At 52.5% G+C, this 21690-nt stretch overlaps 47 non-coding genes across 47 annotated transcripts; 9 read left to right on the top strand and 38 right to left on the bottom strand.

The window, feature by feature from the left end:
• Nucleotides 1-106: 106 nt before the first annotated feature.
• On the bottom strand, nt 107-179 carry Trnak-uuu. The gene has a single exon. It is a non-coding gene; the product is annotated as a tRNA-Lys (tRNA).
• Nucleotides 180-475: 296 nt separating this feature from the next.
• On the bottom strand, nt 476-547 carry Trnae-uuc. The gene has a single exon. It is a non-coding gene; the product is annotated as a tRNA-Glu (tRNA).
• Nucleotides 548-855: 308 nt separating this feature from the next.
• On the bottom strand, nt 856-928 carry Trnam-cau. The gene has a single exon. It is a non-coding gene; the product is annotated as a tRNA-Met (tRNA).
• Nucleotides 929-1899: 971 nt separating this feature from the next.
• On the top strand, nt 1900-1971 carry Trnag-ucc. The gene has a single exon. It is a non-coding gene; the product is annotated as a tRNA-Gly (tRNA).
• A 275-nt stretch (nt 1972-2246) lies between these two features.
• On the bottom strand, nt 2247-2328 carry Trnas-aga. Its single transcript has one exon. It is a non-coding gene; the product is annotated as a tRNA-Ser (tRNA).
• A 119-nt stretch (nt 2329-2447) lies between these two features.
• Trnak-uuu lies at nt 2448-2520 on the bottom strand. The gene has a single exon. It is a non-coding gene; the product is annotated as a tRNA-Lys (tRNA).
• Nucleotides 2521-2816: 296 nt separating this feature from the next.
• Nucleotides 2817-2888, bottom strand: Trnae-uuc. Its single transcript has one exon. It is a non-coding gene; the product is annotated as a tRNA-Glu (tRNA).
• Nucleotides 2889-3196: 308 nt separating this feature from the next.
• Trnam-cau lies at nt 3197-3269 on the bottom strand. The gene has a single exon. It is a non-coding gene; the product is annotated as a tRNA-Met (tRNA).
• Nucleotides 3270-4240: 971 nt separating this feature from the next.
• Trnag-ucc lies at nt 4241-4312 on the top strand. The gene has a single exon. It is a non-coding gene; the product is annotated as a tRNA-Gly (tRNA).
• A 275-nt stretch (nt 4313-4587) lies between these two features.
• Trnas-aga lies at nt 4588-4669 on the bottom strand. The gene has a single exon. It is a non-coding gene; the product is annotated as a tRNA-Ser (tRNA).
• Nucleotides 4670-4788: 119 nt separating this feature from the next.
• Trnak-uuu lies at nt 4789-4861 on the bottom strand. Its single transcript has one exon. It is a non-coding gene; the product is annotated as a tRNA-Lys (tRNA).
• Nucleotides 4862-5157: 296 nt separating this feature from the next.
• Trnae-uuc lies at nt 5158-5229 on the bottom strand. Its single transcript has one exon. It is a non-coding gene; the product is annotated as a tRNA-Glu (tRNA).
• A 308-nt stretch (nt 5230-5537) lies between these two features.
• On the bottom strand, nt 5538-5610 carry Trnam-cau. Its single transcript has one exon. It is a non-coding gene; the product is annotated as a tRNA-Met (tRNA).
• Nucleotides 5611-6581: 971 nt separating this feature from the next.
• On the top strand, nt 6582-6653 carry Trnag-ucc. Its single transcript has one exon. It is a non-coding gene; the product is annotated as a tRNA-Gly (tRNA).
• Nucleotides 6654-6928: 275 nt separating this feature from the next.
• On the bottom strand, nt 6929-7010 carry Trnas-aga. Its single transcript has one exon. It is a non-coding gene; the product is annotated as a tRNA-Ser (tRNA).
• A 119-nt stretch (nt 7011-7129) lies between these two features.
• Nucleotides 7130-7202, bottom strand: Trnak-uuu. The gene has a single exon. It is a non-coding gene; the product is annotated as a tRNA-Lys (tRNA).
• A 296-nt stretch (nt 7203-7498) lies between these two features.
• Nucleotides 7499-7570, bottom strand: Trnae-uuc. Its single transcript has one exon. It is a non-coding gene; the product is annotated as a tRNA-Glu (tRNA).
• A 308-nt stretch (nt 7571-7878) lies between these two features.
• Trnam-cau lies at nt 7879-7951 on the bottom strand. Its single transcript has one exon. It is a non-coding gene; the product is annotated as a tRNA-Met (tRNA).
• Nucleotides 7952-8921: 970 nt separating this feature from the next.
• Nucleotides 8922-8993, top strand: Trnag-ucc. The gene has a single exon. It is a non-coding gene; the product is annotated as a tRNA-Gly (tRNA).
• Nucleotides 8994-9268: 275 nt separating this feature from the next.
• On the bottom strand, nt 9269-9350 carry Trnas-aga. The gene has a single exon. It is a non-coding gene; the product is annotated as a tRNA-Ser (tRNA).
• A 119-nt stretch (nt 9351-9469) lies between these two features.
• Trnak-uuu lies at nt 9470-9542 on the bottom strand. Its single transcript has one exon. It is a non-coding gene; the product is annotated as a tRNA-Lys (tRNA).
• Nucleotides 9543-9838: 296 nt separating this feature from the next.
• On the bottom strand, nt 9839-9910 carry Trnae-uuc. Its single transcript has one exon. It is a non-coding gene; the product is annotated as a tRNA-Glu (tRNA).
• A 308-nt stretch (nt 9911-10218) lies between these two features.
• Nucleotides 10219-10291, bottom strand: Trnam-cau. Its single transcript has one exon. It is a non-coding gene; the product is annotated as a tRNA-Met (tRNA).
• A 970-nt stretch (nt 10292-11261) lies between these two features.
• On the top strand, nt 11262-11333 carry Trnag-ucc. The gene has a single exon. It is a non-coding gene; the product is annotated as a tRNA-Gly (tRNA).
• Nucleotides 11334-11608: 275 nt separating this feature from the next.
• On the bottom strand, nt 11609-11690 carry Trnas-aga. The gene has a single exon. It is a non-coding gene; the product is annotated as a tRNA-Ser (tRNA).
• A 119-nt stretch (nt 11691-11809) lies between these two features.
• On the bottom strand, nt 11810-11882 carry Trnak-uuu. Its single transcript has one exon. It is a non-coding gene; the product is annotated as a tRNA-Lys (tRNA).
• Nucleotides 11883-12178: 296 nt separating this feature from the next.
• Trnae-uuc lies at nt 12179-12250 on the bottom strand. Its single transcript has one exon. It is a non-coding gene; the product is annotated as a tRNA-Glu (tRNA).
• A 308-nt stretch (nt 12251-12558) lies between these two features.
• On the bottom strand, nt 12559-12631 carry Trnam-cau. Its single transcript has one exon. It is a non-coding gene; the product is annotated as a tRNA-Met (tRNA).
• A 970-nt stretch (nt 12632-13601) lies between these two features.
• Nucleotides 13602-13673, top strand: Trnag-ucc. The gene has a single exon. It is a non-coding gene; the product is annotated as a tRNA-Gly (tRNA).
• Nucleotides 13674-13948: 275 nt separating this feature from the next.
• On the bottom strand, nt 13949-14030 carry Trnas-aga. Its single transcript has one exon. It is a non-coding gene; the product is annotated as a tRNA-Ser (tRNA).
• A 119-nt stretch (nt 14031-14149) lies between these two features.
• On the bottom strand, nt 14150-14222 carry Trnak-uuu. Its single transcript has one exon. It is a non-coding gene; the product is annotated as a tRNA-Lys (tRNA).
• Nucleotides 14223-14518: 296 nt separating this feature from the next.
• Trnae-uuc lies at nt 14519-14590 on the bottom strand. Its single transcript has one exon. It is a non-coding gene; the product is annotated as a tRNA-Glu (tRNA).
• A 308-nt stretch (nt 14591-14898) lies between these two features.
• Trnam-cau lies at nt 14899-14971 on the bottom strand. The gene has a single exon. It is a non-coding gene; the product is annotated as a tRNA-Met (tRNA).
• Nucleotides 14972-15941: 970 nt separating this feature from the next.
• Trnag-ucc lies at nt 15942-16013 on the top strand. Its single transcript has one exon. It is a non-coding gene; the product is annotated as a tRNA-Gly (tRNA).
• A 275-nt stretch (nt 16014-16288) lies between these two features.
• On the bottom strand, nt 16289-16370 carry Trnas-aga. Its single transcript has one exon. It is a non-coding gene; the product is annotated as a tRNA-Ser (tRNA).
• Nucleotides 16371-16489: 119 nt separating this feature from the next.
• On the bottom strand, nt 16490-16562 carry Trnak-uuu. Its single transcript has one exon. It is a non-coding gene; the product is annotated as a tRNA-Lys (tRNA).
• A 296-nt stretch (nt 16563-16858) lies between these two features.
• Nucleotides 16859-16930, bottom strand: Trnae-uuc. The gene has a single exon. It is a non-coding gene; the product is annotated as a tRNA-Glu (tRNA).
• A 308-nt stretch (nt 16931-17238) lies between these two features.
• On the bottom strand, nt 17239-17311 carry Trnam-cau. The gene has a single exon. It is a non-coding gene; the product is annotated as a tRNA-Met (tRNA).
• Nucleotides 17312-18281: 970 nt separating this feature from the next.
• Trnag-ucc lies at nt 18282-18353 on the top strand. The gene has a single exon. It is a non-coding gene; the product is annotated as a tRNA-Gly (tRNA).
• A 275-nt stretch (nt 18354-18628) lies between these two features.
• Nucleotides 18629-18710, bottom strand: Trnas-aga. The gene has a single exon. It is a non-coding gene; the product is annotated as a tRNA-Ser (tRNA).
• A 119-nt stretch (nt 18711-18829) lies between these two features.
• Nucleotides 18830-18902, bottom strand: Trnak-uuu. The gene has a single exon. It is a non-coding gene; the product is annotated as a tRNA-Lys (tRNA).
• Nucleotides 18903-19198: 296 nt separating this feature from the next.
• Nucleotides 19199-19270, bottom strand: Trnae-uuc. Its single transcript has one exon. It is a non-coding gene; the product is annotated as a tRNA-Glu (tRNA).
• Nucleotides 19271-19578: 308 nt separating this feature from the next.
• Trnam-cau lies at nt 19579-19651 on the bottom strand. The gene has a single exon. It is a non-coding gene; the product is annotated as a tRNA-Met (tRNA).
• A 971-nt stretch (nt 19652-20622) lies between these two features.
• Nucleotides 20623-20694, top strand: Trnag-ucc. The gene has a single exon. It is a non-coding gene; the product is annotated as a tRNA-Gly (tRNA).
• Nucleotides 20695-20969: 275 nt separating this feature from the next.
• Trnas-aga lies at nt 20970-21051 on the bottom strand. Its single transcript has one exon. It is a non-coding gene; the product is annotated as a tRNA-Ser (tRNA).
• Nucleotides 21052-21170: 119 nt separating this feature from the next.
• Trnak-uuu lies at nt 21171-21243 on the bottom strand. The gene has a single exon. It is a non-coding gene; the product is annotated as a tRNA-Lys (tRNA).
• Nucleotides 21244-21539: 296 nt separating this feature from the next.
• On the bottom strand, nt 21540-21611 carry Trnae-uuc. Its single transcript has one exon. It is a non-coding gene; the product is annotated as a tRNA-Glu (tRNA).
• Between the last annotated feature and the right edge of the window lie 79 nt (nt 21612-21690).

Here is a 21690-nt window from a genome sequence, read left to right as displayed (position 1 = left end):
TTCCCTGGGTCTGCGCAGAATGTTGACAGGAAACGAACTCCGTGCACTGATTACGGCAGGGCTACCATCGCTACGAGACGAGCCATTACGGAAACGTTAAAATCTTCGCCCGGACAGGGACTTGAACCCTGGACCCTTAGGTTAAAAGCCTAATGCTCTACCGACTGAGCTATCCGGGCTCACGCTCGTTGTGGATGGAGCGGCTGCAAGCAATGTAAATAACTGGAACGCGTGTGTAGGCGTACTACGGTAATTTCTGGCTTCTGGCGCAACTGGCGACTTCACCGACTTCCCACTGACGCTGGTAGCAGCCCAACAACGGACCAGTGCCTCTTCTCCCTTTATTCCGGTGCCGACAGTAATTGCATCATGTGCCTGTTTTCCCCGATTACGTTCGGTCGAAGCTTCGGAAGGTGGGCGACAAACGACAGTTCGAAGGCCAAAACATGGAGCGTTGTGTGCGCAAAAACTTCCGTTCCGGTACCGGGAACCGAACCCGGGCCGCCTGGGTGAAAGCCAGGTATCCTAGCCACTAGACCACACCGGATTTGCTCGATAAGCGTGAGCTTTTCTCCGTCTCCTCTCGTATTTCGTGCTGAATCTGGACTCAGTGCAGTTCTCCGTTTGCGAGCATATTTGCGCCTACAGACTGGCATGGCGCACAGCCCGAAATTGACTATTCATTATTTTACTCCTAACAAGGGAAGAGAAAGATCAAAGTTGTACGTTGTCATAATTGGAAATAAACGTATTGACGCTGAGGCGTAGACTCCTTATGGATAACGAACGACAATTAAGTTCGTTCCCTAGCAACAGCAACGCCGTTAATTCAGCCATGATGTACAGCAAATTAAATGCCCCGGGTGAGGATCGAACTCACGACCTTAAGATTATGAGACTTACGCGCTACCTACTGCGCTACCGAGGCACGTTGCAAGTAACGTTACAGAAAACTTGGTAAGTCTCTCATATTAGAGATAGACAGTTCGCGCTTTCTCAAGAATCTGTTGTGTTGCTACACGTGCTTTCCCTACTTGCTAGATTAAACTGCTGCCGCAGCTTTTTCAACGGAACGCAGCACTGCCCGAGGTTACAGTACATCGCCCTTGCGGCACCTGAACACAGCGGCCTGTTGGGACAGGCCGACGTCAGAGTTCAGAAATAGCATGCGACCGTTCAAGTACGGTCTATTGCGTGCTGCGTGTATGGTTCCTCTCACAGCGAATCCTGCTATACATTCCTGAGGCTGACGCAGCTCAGGCGAGGAATCGGCGCGGCAGCATTATAGCGAGAACAGCAGAACGATGCACCGGCCGGGAATCGAACCCGGGCCGTCCGCATGCTAAGCGAGCATTCACCAATTTTTTTTTTTTTTTTTTCTCATTTCTTTCGTTGCATTTGTTGGGGGCGGACGTCCGATGGCGCCCGTTCAAGTTCATCGTTGACTCGGTCTTTTATTACAGAGGGCAGATAACTCTCAGACCGAACACGCTGAGCTATCGTGCCGGCAAGCCTTAAGATTATGAGACTTACGCGCTGCCTACTGCACTACTGAGGCACATGCCATTGAACCAGCGATGCTCGTCGAGCTGCCCGAGCACTTTTCTGCAGGGGAAAGTGGGATTGCCACCCAGCGACGTCGGATACAACCGAAAAAAGTGCTACACACGCGGAGTGCTCCACTACACTGCCTTAAAACGAATGCTCATCTCTATCGTGTGAGTAACCTTGCGGCCGCGGCGACTAGTCTTGCCCAAAGACGCAGCGTGCGTGGAGGCGCTACCCGAATGCGTGTGGATGCGCCCTCCTACCTCGAAAAGCGCCTGCAGCTACTATCACCGTGGGCCGCTGCTGGCGGGCAGGAAGGCGACACAGCGGGGCGTTGCGAGCAGCGGCTGTGCGGTGGTGGTGTAATGGTGAGCATAGTTGCCTTCCAAGCAGTTGATCCGGGTTCGATTCCCGGCCACCGCAAGTGGCGCTAGTTTTTTTCGTATGAGTATGTGAGCCGCGTGCTGTTAAATGAAGGTTTTTTTCGTCGTAGCTCCACGCAGACCATCCTGTAGTATGTCCCGACTTGTCCCGACTTTGCTCGGCTGACGCGAAAGCTGACGCTTGGAATTCGCCCTTATCAAAAGGACAGGCACTATAAACGGCTGTGAGAGGCGAGGTGTGGAGAGGTACCAAAACGACAGGCAATCTGCGAAATTTTCTGCTCGTTGTTCTTAAACAAAAAAAGAAAAATCCGACGCAGTCGGTAGGACTCGAACCTACGCTCCCAGAGGGAATCTGATTTCTAGTCAGACGCCTTAACCACTCGGCCACGACTGCTCGTAACCCAAGTTTCCCTGGGTCTGCGCAGAATGTTGACAGGAAACGAACTCCGTGCACTGATTACGGCAGGGCTACCATCGCTACGAGACGAGCCATTACGGAAACGTTAAAATCTTCGCCCGGACAGGGACTTGAACCCTGGACCCTTAGGTTAAAAGCCTAATGCTCTACCGACTGAGCTATCCGGGCTCACGCTCGTTGTGGATGGAGCGGCTGCAAGCAATGTAAATAACTGGAACGCGTGTGTAGGCGTACTACGGTAATTTCTGGCTTCTGGCGCAACTGGCGACTTCACCGACTTCCCACTGACGCTGGTAGCAGCCCAACAACGGACCAGTGCCTCTTCTCCCTTTATTCCGGTGCCGACAGTAATTGCATCATGTGCCTGTTTTCCCCGATTACGTTCGGTCGAAGCTTCGGAAGGTGGGCGACAAACGACAGTTCGAAGGCCAAAACATGGAGCGTTGTGTGCGCAAAAACTTCCGTTCCGGTACCGGGAACCGAACCCGGGCCGCCTGGGTGAAAGCCAGGTATCCTAGCCACTAGACCACACCGGATTTGCTCGATAAGCGTGAGCTTTTCTCCGTCTCCTCTCGTATTTCGTGCTGAATCTGGACTCAGTGCAGTTCTCCGTTTGCGAGCATATTTGCGCCTACAGACTGGCATGGCGCACAGCCCGAAATTGACTATTCATTATTTTACTCCTAACAAGGGAAGAGAAAGATCAAAGTTGTACGTTGTCATAATTGGAAATAAACGTATTGACGCTGAGGCGTAGACTCCTTATGGATAACGAACGACAATTAAGTTCGTTCCCTAGCAACAGCAACGCCGTTAATTCAGCCATGATGTACAGCAAATTAAATGCCCCGGGTGAGGATCGAACTCACGACCTTAAGATTATGAGACTTACGCGCTACCTACTGCGCTACCGAGGCACGTTGCAAGTAACGTTACAGAAAACTTGGTAAGTCTCTCATATTAGAGATAGACAGTTCGCGCTTTCTCAAGAATCTGTTGTGTTGCTACACGTGCTTTCCCTACTTGCTAGATTAAACTGCTGCCGCAGCTTTTTCAACGGAACGCAGCACTGCCCGAGGTTACAGTACATCGCCCTTGCGGCACCTGAACACAGCGGCCTGTTGGGACAGGCCGACGTCAGAGTTCAGAAATAGCATGCGACCGTTCAAGTACGGTCTATTGCGTGCTGCGTGTATGGTTCCTCTCACAGCGAATCCTGCTATACATTCCTGAGGCTGACGCAGCTCAGGCGAGGAATCGGCGCGGCAGCATTATAGCGAGAACAGCAGAACGATGCACCGGCCGGGAATCGAACCCGGGCCGTCCGCATGCTAAGCGAGCATTCACCAATTTTTTTTTTTTTTTTTTCTCATTTCTTTCGTTGCATTTGTTGGGGGCGGACGTCCGATGGCGCCCGTTCAAGTTCATCGTTGACTCGGTCTTTTATTACAGAGGGCAGATAACTCTCAGACCGAACACGCTGAGCTATCGTGCCGGCAAGCCTTAAGATTATGAGACTTACGCGCTGCCTACTGCACTACTGAGGCACATGCCATTGAACCAGCGATGCTCGTCGAGCTGCCCGAGCACTTTTCTGCAGGGGAAAGTGGGATTGCCACCCAGCGACGTCGGATACAACCGAAAAAAGTGCTACACACGCGGAGTGCTCCACTACACTGCCTTAAAACGAATGCTCATCTCTATCGTGTGAGTAACCTTGCGGCCGCGGCGACTAGTCTTGCCCAAAGACGCAGCGTGCGTGGAGGCGCTACCCGAATGCGTGTGGATGCGCCCTCCTACCTCGAAAAGCGCCTGCAGCTACTATCACCGTGGGCCGCTGCTGGCGGGCAGGAAGGCGACACAGCGGGGCGTTGCGAGCAGCGGCTGTGCGGTGGTGGTGTAATGGTGAGCATAGTTGCCTTCCAAGCAGTTGATCCGGGTTCGATTCCCGGCCACCGCAAGTGGCGCTAGTTTTTTTCGTATGAGTATGTGAGCCGCGTGCTGTTAAATGAAGGTTTTTTTCGTCGTAGCTCCACGCAGACCATCCTGTAGTATGTCCCGACTTGTCCCGACTTTGCTCGGCTGACGCGAAAGCTGACGCTTGGAATTCGCCCTTATCAAAAGGACAGGCACTATAAACGGCTGTGAGAGGCGAGGTGTGGAGAGGTACCAAAACGACAGGCAATCTGCGAAATTTTCTGCTCGTTGTTCTTAAACAAAAAAAGAAAAATCCGACGCAGTCGGTAGGACTCGAACCTACGCTCCCAGAGGGAATCTGATTTCTAGTCAGACGCCTTAACCACTCGGCCACGACTGCTCGTAACCCAAGTTTCCCTGGGTCTGCGCAGAATGTTGACAGGAAACGAACTCCGTGCACTGATTACGGCAGGGCTACCATCGCTACGAGACGAGCCATTACGGAAACGTTAAAATCTTCGCCCGGACAGGGACTTGAACCCTGGACCCTTAGGTTAAAAGCCTAATGCTCTACCGACTGAGCTATCCGGGCTCACGCTCGTTGTGGATGGAGCGGCTGCAAGCAATGTAAATAACTGGAACGCGTGTGTAGGCGTACTACGGTAATTTCTGGCTTCTGGCGCAACTGGCGACTTCACCGACTTCCCACTGACGCTGGTAGCAGCCCAACAACGGACCAGTGCCTCTTCTCCCTTTATTCCGGTGCCGACAGTAATTGCATCATGTGCCTGTTTTCCCCGATTACGTTCGGTCGAAGCTTCGGAAGGTGGGCGACAAACGACAGTTCGAAGGCCAAAACATGGAGCGTTGTGTGCGCAAAAACTTCCGTTCCGGTACCGGGAACCGAACCCGGGCCGCCTGGGTGAAAGCCAGGTATCCTAGCCACTAGACCACACCGGATTTGCTCGATAAGCGTGAGCTTTTCTCCGTCTCCTCTCGTATTTCGTGCTGAATCTGGACTCAGTGCAGTTCTCCGTTTGCGAGCATATTTGCGCCTACAGACTGGCATGGCGCACAGCCCGAAATTGACTATTCATTATTTTACTCCTAACAAGGGAAGAGAAAGATCAAAGTTGTACGTTGTCATAATTGGAAATAAACGTATTGACGCTGAGGCGTAGACTCCTTATGGATAACGAACGACAATTAAGTTCGTTCCCTAGCAACAGCAACGCCGTTAATTCAGCCATGATGTACAGCAAATTAAATGCCCCGGGTGAGGATCGAACTCACGACCTTAAGATTATGAGACTTACGCGCTACCTACTGCGCTACCGAGGCACGTTGCAAGTAACGTTACAGAAAACTTGGTAAGTCTCTCATATTAGAGATAGACAGTTCGCGCTTTCTCAAGAATCTGTTGTGTTGCTACACGTGCTTTCCCTACTTGCTAGATTAAACTGCTGCCGCAGCTTTTTCAACGGAACGCAGCACTGCCCGAGGTTACAGTACATCGCCCTTGCGGCACCTGAACACAGCGGCCTGTTGGGACAGGCCGACGTCAGAGTTCAGAAATAGCATGCGACCGTTCAAGTACGGTCTATTGCGTGCTGCGTGTATGGTTCCTCTCACAGCGAATCCTGCTATACATTCCTGAGGCTGACGCAGCTCAGGCGAGGAATCGGCGCGGCAGCATTATAGCGAGAACAGCAGAACGATGCACCGGCCGGGAATCGAACCCGGGCCGTCCGCATGCTAAGCGAGCATTCACCAATTTTTTTTTTTTTTTCTTCTCATTTCTTTCGTTGCATTTGTTGGGGGCGGACGTCCGATGGCGCCCGTTCAAGTTCATCGTTGACTCGGTCTTTTATTACAGAGGGCAGATAACTCTCAGACCGAACACGCTGAGCTATCGTGCCGGCAAGCCTTAAGATTATGAGACTTACGCGCTGCCTACTGCACTACTGAGGCACATGCCATTGAACCAGCGATGCTCGTCGAGCTGCCCGAGCACTTTTCTGCAGGGGAAAGTGGGATTGCCACCCAGCGACGTCGGATACAACCGAAAAAAGTGCTACACACGCGGAGTGCTCCACTACACTGCCTTAAAACGAATGCTCATCTCTATCGTGTGAGTAACCTTGCGGCCGCGGCGACTAGTCTTGCCCAAAGACGCAGCGTGCGTGGAGGCGCTACCCGAATGCGTGTGGATGCGCCCTCCTACCTCGAAAAGCGCCTGCAGCTACTATCACCGTGGGCCGCTGCTGGCGGGCAGGAAGGCGACACAGCGGGGCGTTGCGAGCAGCGGCTGTGCGGTGGTGGTGTAATGGTGAGCATAGTTGCCTTCCAAGCAGTTGATCCGGGTTCGATTCCCGGCCACCGCAAGTGGCGCTAGTTTTTTTCGTATGAGTATGTGAGCCGCGTGCTGTTAAATGAAGGTTTTTTTCGTCGTAGCTCCACGCAGACCATCCTGTAGTATGTCCCGACTTGTCCCGACTTTGCTCGGCTGACGCGAAAGCTGACGCTTGGAATTCGCCCTTATCAAAAGGACAGGCACTATAAACGGCTGTGAGAGGCGAGGTGTGGAGAGGTACCAAAACGACAGGCAATCTGCGAAATTTTCTGCTCGTTGTTCTTAAACAAAAAAAGAAAAATCCGACGCAGTCGGTAGGACTCGAACCTACGCTCCCAGAGGGAATCTGATTTCTAGTCAGACGCCTTAACCACTCGGCCACGACTGCTCGTAACCCAAGTTTCCCTGGGTCTGCGCAGAATGTTGACAGGAAACGAACTCCGTGCACTGATTACGGCAGGGCTACCATCGCTACGAGACGAGCCATTACGGAAACGTTAAAATCTTCGCCCGGACAGGGACTTTAACCCTGGACCCTTAGGTTAAAAGCCTAATGCTCTACCGACTGAGCTATCCGGGCTCACGCTCGTTGTGGATGGAGCGGCTGCAAGCAATGTAAATAACTGGAACGCGTGTGTAGGCGTACTACGGTAATTTCTGGCTTCTGGCGCAACTGGCGACTTCACCGACTTCCCACTGACGCTGGTAGCAGCCCAACAACGGACCAGTGCCTCTTCTCCCTTTATTCCGGTGCCGACAGTAATTGCATCATGTGCCTGTTTTCCCCGATTACGTTCGGTCGAAGCTTCGGAAGGTGGGCGACAAACGACAGTTCGAAGGCCAAAACATGGAGCGTTGTGTGCGCAAAAACTTCCGTTCCGGTACCGGGAACCGAACCCGGGCCTCCTGGGTGAAAGCCAGGTATCCTAGCCACTAGACCACACCGGATTTGCTCGATAAGCGTGAGCTTTTCTCCGTCTCCTCTCGTATTTCGTGCTGAATCTGGACTCAGTGCAGTTCTCCGTTTGCGAGCATATTTGCGCCTACAGACTGGCATGGCGCACAGCCCGAAATTGACTATTCATTATTTTACTCCTAACAAGGGAAGAGAAAGATCAAAGTTGTACGTTGTCATAATTGGAAATAAACGTATTGACGCTGAGGCGTAGACTCCTTATGGATAACGAACGACAATTAAGTTCGTTCCCTAGCAACAGCAACGCCGTTAATTCAGCCATGATGTACAGCAAATTAAATGCCCCGGGTGAGGATCGAACTCACGACCTTAAGATTATGAGACTTACGCGCTACCTACTGCGCTACCGAGGCACGTTGCAAGTAACGTTACAGAAAACTTGGTAAGTCTCTCATATTAGAGATAGACAGTTCGCGCTTTCTCAAGAATCTGTTGTGTTGCTACACGTGCTTTCCCTACTTGCTAGATTAAACTGCTGCCGCAGCTTTTTCAACGGAACGCAGCACTGCCCGAGGTTACAGTACATCGCCCTTGCGGCACCTGAACACAGCGGCCTGTTGGGACAGGCCGACGTCAGAGTTCAGAAATAGCATGCGACCGTTCAAGTACGGTCTATTGCGTGCTGCGTGTATGGTTCCTCTCACAGCGAATCCTGCTATACATTCCTGAGGCTGACGCAGCTCAGGCGAGGAATCGGCGCGGCAGCATTATAGCGAGAACAGCAGAACGATGCACCGGCCGGGAATCGAACCCGGGCCGTCCGCATGCTAAGCGAGCATTCACCAATTTTTTTTTTTTTTTTTCTCATTTCTTTCGTTGCATTTGTTGGGGGCGGACGTCCGATGGCGCCCGTTCAAGTTCATCGTTGACTCGGTCTTTTATTACAGAGGGCAGATAACTCTCAGACCGAACACGCTGAGCTATCGTGCCGGCAAGCCTTAAGATTATGAGACTTACGCGCTGCCTACTGCACTACTGAGGCACATGCCATTGAACCAGCGATGCTCGTCGAGCTGCCCGAGCACTTTTCTGCAGGGGAAAGTGGGATTGCCACCCAGCGACGTCGGATACAACCGAAAAAACTGCTACACACGCGGAGTGCTCCACTACACTGCCTTAAAACGAATGCTCATCTCTATCGTGTGAGTAACCTTGCGGCCGCGGCGACTAGTCTTGCCCAAAGACGCAGCGTGCGTGGAGGCGCTACCCGAATGCGTGTGGATGCGCCCTCCTACCTCGAAAAGCGCCTGCAGCTACTATCACCGTGGGCCGCTGCTGGCGGGCAGGAAGGCGACACAGCGGGGCGTTGCGAGCAGCGGCTGTGCGGTGGTGGTGTAATGGTGAGCATAGTTGCCTTCCAAGCAGTTGATCCGGGTTCGATTCCCGGCCACCGCAAGTGGCGCTAGTTTTTTTCGTATGAGTATGTGAGCCGCGTGCTGTTAAATGAAGGTTTTTTTCGTCGTAGCTCCACGCAGACCATCCTGTAGTATGTCCCGACTTGTCCCGACTTTGCTCGGCTGACGCGAAAGCTGACGCTTGGAATTCGCCCTTATCAAAAGGACAGGCACTATAAACGGCTGTGAGAGGCGAGGTGTGGAGAGGTACCAAAACGACAGGCAATCCGCGAAATTTTCTGCTCGTTGTTCTTAAACAAAAAAAGAAAAATCCGACGCAGTCGGTAGGACTCGAACCTACGCTCCCAGAGGGAATCTGATTTCTAGTCAGACGCCTTAACCACTCGGCCACGACTGCTCGTAACCCAAGTTTCCCTGGGTCTGCGCAGAATGTTGACAGGAAACGAACTCCGTGCACTGATTACGGCAGGGCTACCATCGCTACGAGACGAGCCATTACGGAAACGTTAAAATCTTCGCCCGGACAGGGACTTTAACCCTGGACCCTTAGGTTAAAAGCCTAATGCTCTACCGACTGAGCTATCCGGGCTCACGCTCGTTGTGGATGGAGCGGCTGCAAGCAATGTAAATAACTGGAACGCGTGTGTAGGCGTACTACGGTAATTTCTGGCTTCTGGCGCAACTGGCGACTTCACCGACTTCCCACTGACGCTGGTAGCAGCCCAACAACGGACCAGTGCCTCTTCTCCCTTTATTCCGGTGCCGACAGTAATTGCATCATGTGCCTGTTTTCCCCGATTACGTTCGGTCGAAGCTTCGGAAGGTGGGCGACAAACGACAGTTCGAAGGCCAAAACATGGAGCGTTGTGTGCGCAAAAACTTCCGTTCCGGTACCGGGAACCGAACCCGGGCCTCCTGGGTGAAAGCCAGGTATCCTAGCCACTAGACCACACCGGATTTGCTCGATAAGCGTGAGCTTTTCTCCGTCTCCTCTCGTATTTCGTGCTGAATCTGGACTCAGTGCAGTTCTCCGTTTGCGAGCATATTTGCGCCTACAGACTGGCATGGCGCACAGCCCGAAATTGACTATTCATTATTTTACTCCTAACAAGGGAAGAGAAAGATCAAAGTTGTACGTTGTCATAATTGGAAATAAACGTATTGACGCTGAGGCGTAGACTCCTTATGGATAACGAACGACAATTAAGTTCGTTCCCTAGCAACAGCAACGCCGTTAATTCAGCCATGATGTACAGCAAATTAAATGCCCTGGGTGAGGATCGAACTCACGACCTTAAGATTATGAGACTTACGCGCTACCTACTGCGCTACCGAGGCACGTTGCAAGTAACGTTACAGAAAACTTGGTAAGTCTCTCATATTAGAGATAGACAGTTCGCGCTTTCTCAAGAATCTGTTGTGTTGCTACACGTGCTTTCCCTACTTGCTAGATTAAACTGCTGCCGCAGCTTTTTCAACGGAACGCAGCACTGCCCGAGGTTACAGTACATCGCCCTTGCGGCACCTGAACACAGCGGCCTGTTGGGACAGGCCGACGTCAGAGTTCAGAAATAGCATGCGACCGTTCAAGTACGGTCTATTGCGTGCTGCGTGTATGGTTCCTCTCACAGCGAATCCTGCTATACATTCCTGAGGCTGACGCAGCTCAGGCGAGGAATCGGCGCGGCAGCATTATAGCGAGAACAGCAGAACGATGCACCGGCCGGGAATCGAACCCGGGCCGTCCGCATGCTAAGCGAGCATTCACCAATTTTTTTTTTTTTTCTTCTCATTTCTTTCGTTGCATTTGTTGGGGGCGGACGTCCGATGGCGCCCGTTCAAGTTCATCGTTGACTCGGTCTTTTATTACAGAGGGCAGATAACTCTCAGACCGAACACGCTGAGCTATCGTGCCGGCAAGCCTTAAGATTATGAGACTTACGCGCTGCCTACTGCACTACTGAGGCACATGCCATTGAACCAGCGATGCTCGTCGAGCTGCCCGAGCACTTTTCTGCAGGGGAAAGTGGGATTGCCACCCAGCGACGTCGGATACAACCGAAAAAACTGCTACACACGCGGAGTGCTCCACTACACTGCCTTAAAACGAATGCTCATCTCTATCGTGTGAGTAACCTTGCGGCCGCGGCGACTAGTCTTGCCCAAAGACGCAGCGTGCGTGGAGGCGCTACCCGAATGCGTGTGGATGCGCCCTCCTACCTCGAAAAGCGCCTGCAGCTACTATCACCGTGGGCCGCTGCTGGCGGGCAGGAAGGCGACACAGCGGGGCGTTGCGAGCAGCGGCTGTGCGGTGGTGGTGTAATGGTGAGCATAGTTGCCTTCCAAGCAGTTGATCCGGGTTCGATTCCCGGCCACCGCAAGTGGCGCTAGTTTTTTTCGTATGAGTATGTGAGCCGCGTGCTGTTAAATGAAGGTTTTTTTCGTCGTAGCTCCACGCAGACCATCCTGTAGTATGTCCCGACTTGTCCCGACTTTGCTCGGCTGACGCGAAAGCTGACGCTTGGAATTCGCCCTTATCAAAAGGACAGGCACTATAAACGGCTGTGAGAGGCGAGGTGTGGAGAGGTACCAAAACGACAGGCAATCCGCGAAATTTTCAGCTCGTTGTTCTTAAACAAAAAAAGAAAAATCCGACGCAGTCGGTAGGACTCGAACCTACGCTCCCAGAGGGAATCTGATTTCTAGTCAGACGCCTTAACCACTCGGCCACGACTGCTCGTAACCCAAGTTTCCCTGGGTCTGCGCAGAATGTTGACAGGAAACGAACTCCGTGCACTGATTACGGCAGGGCTACCATCGCTACGAGACGAGCCATTACGGAAACGTTAAAATCTTCGCCCGGACAGGGACTTGAACCCTGGACCCTTAGGTTAAAAGCCTAATGCTCTACCGACTGAGCTATCCGGGCTCACGCTCGTTGTGGATGGAGCGGCTGCAAGCAATGTAAATAACTGGAACGCGTGTGTAGGCGTACTACGGTAATTTCTGGCTTCTGGCGCAACTGGCGACTTCACCGACTTCCCACTGACGCTGGTAGCAGCCCAACAACGGACCAGTGCCTCTTCTCCCTTTATTCCGGTGCCGACAGTAATTGCATCATGTGCCTGTTTTCCCCGATTACGTTCGGTCGAAGCTTCGGAAGGTGGGCGACAAACGACAGTTCGAAGGCCAAAACATGGAGCGTTGTGTGCGCAAAAACTTCCGTTCCGGTACCGGGAACCGAACCCGGGCCTCCTGGGTGAAAGCCAGGTATCCTAGCCACTAGACCACACCGGATTTGCTCGATAAGCGTGAGCTTTTCTCCGTCTCCTCTCGTATTTCGTGCTGAATCTGGACTCAGTGCAGTTCTCCGTTTGCGAGCATATTTGCGCCTACAGACTGGCATGGCGCACAGCCCGAAATTGACTATTCATTATTTTACTCCTAACAAGGGAAGAGAAAGATCAAAGTTGTACGTTGTCATAATTGGAAATAAACGTATTGACGCTGAGGCGTAGACTCCTTATGGATAACGAACGACAATTAAGTTCGTTCCCTAGCAACAGCAACGCCGTTAATTCAGCCATGATGTACAGCAAATTAAATGCCCTGGGTGAGGATCGAACTCACGACCTTAAGATTATGAGACTTACGCGCTACCTACTGCGCTACCGAGGCACGTTGCAAGTAACGTTACAGAAAACTTGGTAAGTCTCTCATATTAGAGATAGACAGTTCGCGCTTTCTCAAGAATCTGTTGTGTTGCTACACGTGCTTTCCCTACTTGCTAGATTAAACTGCTGCCGCAGCTTTTTCAACGGAACGCAGCACTGCCCGAGGTTACAGTACATCGCCCTTGCGGCACCTGAACACAGCGGCCTGTTGGGACAGGCCGACGTCAGAGTTCAGAAATAGCATGCGACCGTTCAAGTACGGTCTATTGCGTGCTGCGTGTATGGTTCCTCTCACAGCGAATCCTGCTATACATTCCTGAGGCTGACGCAGCTCAGGCGAGGAATCGGCGCGGCAGCATTATAGCGAGAACAGCAGAACGATGCACCGGCCGGGAATCGAACCCGGGCCGTCCGCATGCTAAGCGAGCATTCACCAATTTTTTTTTTTTTTTTTCTCATTTCTTTCGTTGCATTTGTTGGGGGCGGACGTCCGATGGCGCCCGTTCAAGTTCATCGTTGACTCGGTCTTTTATTACAGAGGGCAGATAACTCTCAGACCGAACACGCTGAGCTATCGTGCCGGCAAGCCTTAAGATTATGAGACTTACGCGCTGCCTACTGCACTACTGAGGCACATGCCATTGAACCAGCGATGCTCGTCGAGCTGCCCGAGCACTTTTCTGCAGGGGAAAGTGGGATTGCCACCCAGCGACGTCGGATACAACCGAAAAAACTGCTACACACGCGGAGTGCTCCACTACACTGCCTTAAAACGAATGCTCATCTCTATCGTGTGAGTAACCTTGCGGCCGCGGCGACTAGTCTTGCCCAAAGACGCAGCGTGCGTGGAGGCGCTACCCGAATGCGTGTGGATGCGCCCTCCTACCTCGAAAAGCGCCTGCAGCTACTATCACCGTGGGCCGCTGCTGGCGGGCAGGAAGGCGACACAGCGGGGCGTTGCGAGCAGCGGCTGTGCGGTGGTGGTGTAATGGTGAGCATAGTTGCCTTCCAAGCAGTTGATCCGGGTTCGATTCCCGGCCACCGCAAGTGGCGCTAGTTTTTTTCGTATGAGTATGTGAGCCGCGTGCTGTTAAATGAAGGTTTTTTTCGTCGTAGCTCCACGCAGACCATCCTGTAGTATGTCCCGACTTGTCCCGACTTTGCTCGGCTGACGCGAAAGCTGACGCTTGGAATTCGCCCTTATCAAAAGGACAGGCACTATAAACGGCTGTGAGAGGCGAGGTGTGGAGAGGTACCAAAACGACAGGCAATCCGCGAAATTTTCTGCTCGTTGTTCTTAAACAAAAAAAGAAAAATCCGACGCAGTCGGTAGGACTCGAACCTACGCTCCCAGAGGGAATCTGATTTCTAGTCAGACGCCTTAACCACTCGGCCACGACTGCTCGTAACCCAAGTTTCCCTGGGTCTGCGCAGAATGTTGACAGGAAACGAACTCCGTGCACTGATTACGGCAGGGCTACCATCGCTACGAGACGAGCCATTACGGAAACGTTAAAATCTTCGCCCGGACAGGGACTTTAACCCTGGACCCTTAGGTTAAAAGCCTAATGCTCTACCGACTGAGCTATCCGGGCTCACGCTCGTTGTGGATGGAGCGGCTGCAAGCAATGTAAATAACTGGAACGCGTGTGTAGGCGTACTACGGTAATTTCTGGCTTCTGGCGCAACTGGCGACTTCACCGACTTCCCACTGACGCTGGTAGCAGCCCAACAACGGACCAGTGCCTCTTCTCCCTTTATTCCGGTGCCGACAGTAATTGCATCATGTGCCTGTTTTCCCCGATTACGTTCGGTCGAAGCTTCGGAAGGTGGGCGACAAACGACAGTTCGAAGGCCAAAACATGGAGCGTTGTGTGCGCAAAAACTTCCGTTCCGGTACCGGGAACCGAACCCGGGCCTCCTGGGTGAAAGCCAGGTATCCTAGCCACTAGACCACACCGGATTTGCTCGATAAGCGTGAGCTTTTCTCCGTCTCCTCTCGTATTTCGTGCTGAATCTGGACTCAGTGCAGTTCTCCGTTTGCGAGCATATTTGCGCCTACAGACTGGCATGGCGCACAGCCCGAAATTGACTATTCATTATTTTACTCCTAACAAGGGAAGAGAAAGATCAAAGTTGTACGTTGTCATAATTGGAAATAAACGTATTGACGCTGAGGCGTAGACTCCTTATGGATAACGAACGACAATTAAGTTCGTTCCCTAGCAACAGCAACGCCGTTAATTCAGCCATGATGTACAGCAAATTAAATGCCCTGGGTGAGGATCGAACTCACGACCTTAAGATTATGAGACTTACGCGCTACCTACTGCGCTACCGAGGCACGTTGCAAGTAACGTTACAGAAAACTTGGTAAGTCTCTCATATTAGAGATAGACAGTTCGCGCTTTCTCAAGAATCTGTTGTGTTGCTACACGTGCTTTCCCTACTTGCTAGATTAAACTGCTGCCGCAGCTTTTTCAACGGAACGCAGCACTGCCCGAGGTTACAGTACATCGCCCTTGCGGCACCTGAACACAGCGGCCTGTTGGGACAGGCCGACGTCAGAGTTCAGAAATAGCATGCGACCGTTCAAGTACGGTCTATTGCGTGCTGCGTGTATGGTTCCTCTCACAGCGAATCCTGCTATACATTCCTGAGGCTGACGCAGCTCAGGCGAGGAATCGGCGCGGCAGCATTATAGCGAGAACAGCAGAACGATGCACCGGCCGGGAATCGAACCCGGGCCGTCCGCATGCTAAGCGAGCATTCACCAATTTTTTTTTTTTTTCTTCTCATTTCTTTCGTTGCATTTGTTGGGGGCGGACGTCCGATGGCGCCCGTTCAAGTTCATCGTTGACTCGGTCTTTTATTACAGAGGGCAGATAACTCTCAGACCGAACACGCTGAGCTATCGTGCCGGCAAGCCTTAAGATTATGAGACTTACGCGCTGCCTACTGCACTACTGAGGCACATGCCATTGAACCAGCGATGCTCGTCGAGCTGCCCGAGCACTTTTCTGCAGGGGAAAGTGGGATTGCCACCCAGCGACGTCGGATACAACCGAAAAAACTGCTACACACGCGGAGTGCTCCACTACACTGCCTTAAAACGAATGCTCATCTCTATCGTGTGAGTAACCTTGCGGCCGCGGCGACTAGTCTTGCCCAAAGACGCAGCGTGCGTGGAGGCGCTACCCGAATGCGTGTGGATGCGCCCTCCTACCTCGAAAAGCGCCTGCAGCTACTATCACCGTGGGCCGCTGCTGGCGGGCAGGAAGGCGACACAGCGGGGCGTTGCGAGCAGCGGCTGTGCGGTGGTGGTGTAATGGTGAGCATAGTTGCCTTCCAAGCAGTTGATCCGGGTTCGATTCCCGGCCACCGCAAGTGGCGCTAGTTTTTTTCGTATGAGTATGTGAGCCGCGTGCTGTTAAATGAAGGTTTTTTTCGTCGTAGCTCCACGCAGACCATCCTGTAGTATGTCCCGACTTGTCCCGACTTTGCTCGGCTGACGCGAAAGCTGACGCTTGGAATTCGCCCTTATCAAAAGGACAGGCACTATAAACGGCTGTGAGAGGCGAGGTGTGGAGAGGTACCAAAACGACAGGCAATCCGCGAAATTTTCAGCTCGTTGTTCTTAAACAAAAAAAGAAAAATCCGACGCAGTCGGTAGGACTCCAACCTACGCTCCCAGAGGGAATCTGATTTCTAGTCAGACGCCTTAACCACTCGGCCACGACTGCTCGTAACCCAAGTTTCCCTGGGTCTGCGCAGAATGTTGACAGGAAACGAACTCCGTGCACTGATTACGGCAGGGCTACCATCGCTACGAGACGAGCCATTACGGAAACGTTAAAATCTTCGCCCGGACAGGGACTTGAACCCTGGACCCTTAGGTTAAAAGCCTAATGCTCTACCGACTGAGCTATCCGGGCTCACGCTCGTTGTGGATGGAGCGGCTGCAAGCAATGTAAATAACTGGAACGCGTGTGTAGGCGTACTACGGTAATTTCTGGCTTCTGGCGCAACTGGCGACTTCACCGACTTCCCACTGACGCTGGTAGCAGCCCAACAACGGACCAGTGCCTCTTCTCCCTTTATTCCGGTGCCGACAGTAATTGCATCATGTGCCTGTTTTCCCCGATTACGTTCGGTCGAAGCTTCGGAAGGTGGGCGACAAACGACAGTTCGAAGGCCAAAACATGGAGCGTTGTGTGCGCAAAAACTTCCGTTCCGGTACCGGGAACCGAACCCGGGCCTCCTGGGTGAAAGCCAGGTATCCTAGCCACTAGACCACACCGGATTTGCTCGATAAGCGTGAGCTTTTCTCCGTCTCCTCTCGTATTTCGTGCTGAATCTGGACTCAGTGCAGTTCTCCGTTTGCGAGCATATTTGCGCCTACAGACTGGCATGGCGCACAGCCCGAAATTGACTATTCATTATTTTACTCCTAACAAGGGAAGAGAAAGATCAAAGTTGTACGTTGTCATAATTGGAAATAAACGTATTGACGCTGAGGCGTAGACTCCTTATGGATAACGAACGACAATTAAGTTCGTTCCCTAGCAACAGCAACGCCGTTAATTCAGCCATGATGTACAGCAAATTAAATGCCCTGGGTGAGGATCGAACTCACGACCTTAAGATTATGAGACTTACGCGCTACCTACTGCGCTACCGAGGCACGTTGCAAGTAACGTTACAGAAAACTTGGTAAGTCTCTCATATTAGAGATAGACAGTTCGCGCTTTCTCAAGAATCTGTTGTGTTGCTACACGTGCTTTCCCTACTTGCTAGATTAAACTGCTGCCGCAGCTTTTTCAACGGAACGCAGCACTGCCCGAGGTTACAGTACATCGCCCTTGCGGCACCTGAACACAGCGGCCTGTTGGGACAGGCCGACGTCAGAGTTCAGAAATAGCATGCGACCGTTCAAGTACGGTCTATTGCGTGCTGCGTGTATGGTTCCTCTCACAGCGAATCCTGCTATACATTCCTGAGGCTGACGCAGCTCAGGCGAGGAATCGGCGCGGCAGCATTATAGCGAGAACAGCAGAACGATGCACCGGCCGGGAATCGAACCCGGGCCGTCCGCATGCTAAGCGAGCATTCACCAATTTTTTTTTTTTTTCTTCTCATTTCTTTCGTTGCATTTGTTGGGGGCGGACGTCCGATGGCGCCCGTTCAAGTTCATCGTTGACTCGGTCTTTTATTACAGAGGGCAGATAACTCTCAGACCGAACACGCTGAGCTATCGTGCCGGCAAGCCTTAAGATTATGAGACTTACGCGCTGCCTACTGCACTACTGAGGCACATGCCATTGAACCAGCGATGCTCGTCGAGCTGCCCGAGCACTTTTCTGCAGGGGAAAGTGGGATTGCCACCCAGCGACGTCGGATACAACCGAAAAAACTGCTACACACGCGGAGTGCTCCACTACACTGCCTTAAAACGAATGCTCATCTCTATCGTGTGAGTAACCTTGCGGCCGCGGCGACTAGTCTTGCCCAAAGACGCAGCGTGCGTGGAGGCGCTACCCGAATGCGTGTGGATGCGCCCTCCTACCTCGAAAAGCGCCTGCAGCTACTATCACCGTGGGCCGCTGCTGGCGGGCAGGAAGGCGACACAGCGGGGCGTTGCGAGCAGCGGCTGTGCGGTGGTGGTGTAATGGTGAGCATAGTTGCCTTCCAAGCAGTTGATCCGGGTTCGATTCCCGGCCACCGCAAGTGGCGCTAGTTTTTTTCGTATGAGTATGTGAGCCGCGTGCTGTTAAATGAAGGTTTTTTTCGTCGTAGCTCCACGCAGACCATCCTGTAGTATGTCCCGACTTGTCCCGACTTTGCTCGGCTGACGCGAAAGCTGACGCTTGGAATTCGCCCTTATCAAAAGGACAGGCACTATAAACGGCTGTGAGAGGCGAGGTGTGGAGAGGTACCAAAACGACAGGCAATCCGCGAAATTTTCAGCTCGTTGTTCTTAAACAAAAAAAGAAAAATCCGACGCAGTCGGTAGGACTCCAACCTACGCTCCCAGAGGGAATCTGATTTCTAGTCAGACGCCTTAACCACTCGGCCACGACTGCTCGTAACCCAAGTTTCCCTGGGTCTGCGCAGAATGTTGACAGGAAACGAACTCCGTGCACTGATTACGGCAGGGCTACCATCGCTACGAGACGAGCCATTACGGAAACGTTAAAATCTTCGCCCGGACAGGGACTTGAACCCTGGACCCTTAGGTTAAAAGCCTAATGCTCTACCGACTGAGCTATCCGGGCTCACGCTCGTTGTGGATGGAGCGGCTGCAAGCAATGTAAATAACTGGAACGCGTGTGTAGGCGTACTACGGTAATTTCTGGCTTCTGGCGCAACTGGCGACTTCACCGACTTCCCACTGACGCTGGTAGCAGCCCAACAACGGACCAGTGCCTCTTCTCCCTTTATTCCGGTGCCGACAGTAATTGCATCATGTGCCTGTTTTCCCCGATTACGTTCGGTCGAAGCTTCGGAAGGTGGGCGACAAACGACAGTTCGAAGGCCAAAACATGGAGCGTTGTGTGCGCAAAAACTTCCGTTCCGGTACCGGGAACCGAACCCGGGCCTCCTGGGTGAAAGCCAGGTATCCTAGCCACTAGACCACACCGGATTTGCTCGATAAGCGTGAGCTTTTCTCCGTCTCCTCTCGTATTTCGTGCTGAATCTGGACTCAGTGCAGTTCTCCGTTTGCGAGCATATTTGCGCCTACAGACTGGCATGGCGCACAGCCCGAAATTGACTATTCATTATTTTACTCCTAACAAGGGAAGAGAAAGATCAAAGTTGTACGTTGTCATAATTGGAAATAAACGTATTGACGCTGAGGCGTAGACTCCTTATGGATAACGAACGACAATTAAGTTCGTTCCCTAGCAACAGCAACGCCGTTAATTCAGCCATGATGTACAGCAAATTAAATGCCCTGGGTGAGGATCGAACTCACGACCTTAAGATTATGAGACTTACGCGCTACCTACTGCGCTACCGAGGCACGTTGCAAGTAACGTTACAGAAAACTTGGTAAGTCTCTCATATTAGAGATAGACAGTTCGCGCTTTCTCAAGAATCTGTTGTGTTGCTACACGTGCTTTCCCTACTTGCTAGATTAAACTGCTGCCGCAGCTTTTTCAACGGAACGCAGCACTGCCCGAGGTTACAGTACATCGCCCTTGCGGCACCTGAACACAGCGGCCTGTTGGGACAGGCCGACGTCAGAGTTCAGAAATAGCATGCGACCGTTCAAGTACGGTCTATTGCGTGCTGCGTGTATGGTTCCTCTCACAGCGAATCCTGCTATACATTCCTGAGGCTGACGCAGCTCAGGCGAGGAATCGGCGCGGCAGCATTATAGCGAGAACAGCAGAACGATGCACCGGCCGGGAATCGAACCCGGGCCGTCCGCATGCTAAGCGAGCATTCACCAATTTTTTTTTTTTTTTCTTCTCATTTCTTTCGTTGCATTTGTTGGGGGCGGACGTCCGATGGCGCCCGTTCAAGTTCATCGTTGACTCGGTCTTTTATTACAGAGGGCAGATAACTCTCAGACCGAACACGCTGAGCTATCGTGCCGGCAAGCCTTAAGATTATGAGACTTACGCGCTGCCTACTGCACTACTGAGGCACATGCCATTGAACCAGCGATGCTCGTCGAGCTGCCCGAGCACTTTTCTGCAGGGGAAAGTGGGATTGCCACCCAGCGACGTCGGATACAACCGAAAAAACTGCTACACATGCGGAGTGCTCCACTACACTGCCTTAAAACGAATGCTCATCTCTATCGTGTGAGTAACCTTGCGGCCGCGGCGACTAGTCTTGCCCAAAGACGCAGCGTGCGTGGAGGCGCTACCCGAATGCGTGTGGATGCGCCCTCCTACCTCGAAAAGCGCCTGCAGCTACTATCACCGTGGGCCGCTGCTGGCGAGCAGGAAGGCGACACAGCGGGGCGTTGCGTGCAGCGGCTGTGCGGTGGTGGTGTAATGGTGAGCATAGTTGCCTTCCAAGCAGTTGATCCGGGTTCGATTCCCGGCCACCGCAAGTGGCGCTAGTTTTTTTCGTATGAGTATGTGAGCCGCGTGCTGTTAAATGAAGGTTTTTTTCGTCGTAGCTCCACGCAGACCATCCTGTAGTATGTCCCGACTTGTCCCGACTTTGCTCGGCTGACGCGAAAGCTGACGCTTGGAATTCGCCCTTATCAAAAGGACAGGCACTATAAACGGCTGTGAGAGGCGAGGTGTGGAGAGGTACCAAAACGACAGGCAATCTGCGAAATTTTCTGCTCGTTGTTCTTAAACAAAAAAAGAAAAATCCGACGCAGTCGGTAGGACTCGAACCTACGCTCCCAGAGGGAATCTGATTTCTAGTCAGACGCCTTAACCACTCGGCCACGACTGCTCGTAACCCAAGTTTCCCTGGGTCTGCGCAGAATGTTGACAGGAAACGAACTCCGTACACTGATTACGGCAGGGCTACCATCGCTACGAGACGAGCCATTACGGAAACGTTAAAATCTTCGCCCGGACAGGGACTTGAACCCTGGACCCTTAGGTTAAAAGCCTAATGCTCTACCGACTGAGCTATCCGGGCTCACGCTCGTTGTGGATGGAGCGGCTGCAAGCAATGTAAATAACTGGAACGCGTGTGTAGGCGTACTACGGTAATTTCTGGCTTCTGGCGCAACTGGCGACTTCACCGACTTCCCACTGACGCTGGTAGCAGCCCAACAACGGACCAGTGCCTCTTCTCCCTTTATTCCGGTGCCGACAGTAATTGCATCATGTGCCTGTTTTCCCCGATTACGTTCGGTCGAAGCTTCGGAAGGTGGGCGACAAACGACAGTTCGAAGGCCAAAACATGGAGCGTTGTGTGCGCAAAAACTTCCGTTCCGGTACCGGGAACCGAACCCGGGCCTCCTGGGTGAAAGCCAGGTATCCTAGCCACTAGACCACACCGGATTTGCTCGATAAGCGTGAGCTTTTCTCCGTCTCCTCTCGTATTTCGTGCTGAATCTGGACTCAGTGCAGTTCTCCGTTT

This window comes from Schistocerca piceifrons, unplaced genomic scaffold (assembly GCF_021461385.2).
Source record: "Schistocerca piceifrons isolate TAMUIC-IGC-003096 unplaced genomic scaffold, iqSchPice1.1 HiC_scaffold_457, whole genome shotgun sequence".
Lineage (NCBI taxonomy): Eukaryota > Metazoa > Arthropoda > Insecta > Orthoptera > Acrididae > Schistocerca > Schistocerca piceifrons.
The sequence above is the reverse complement of the archived record's forward strand: the minus strand, read 5'-3'. Positions and strand labels throughout refer to the sequence as shown.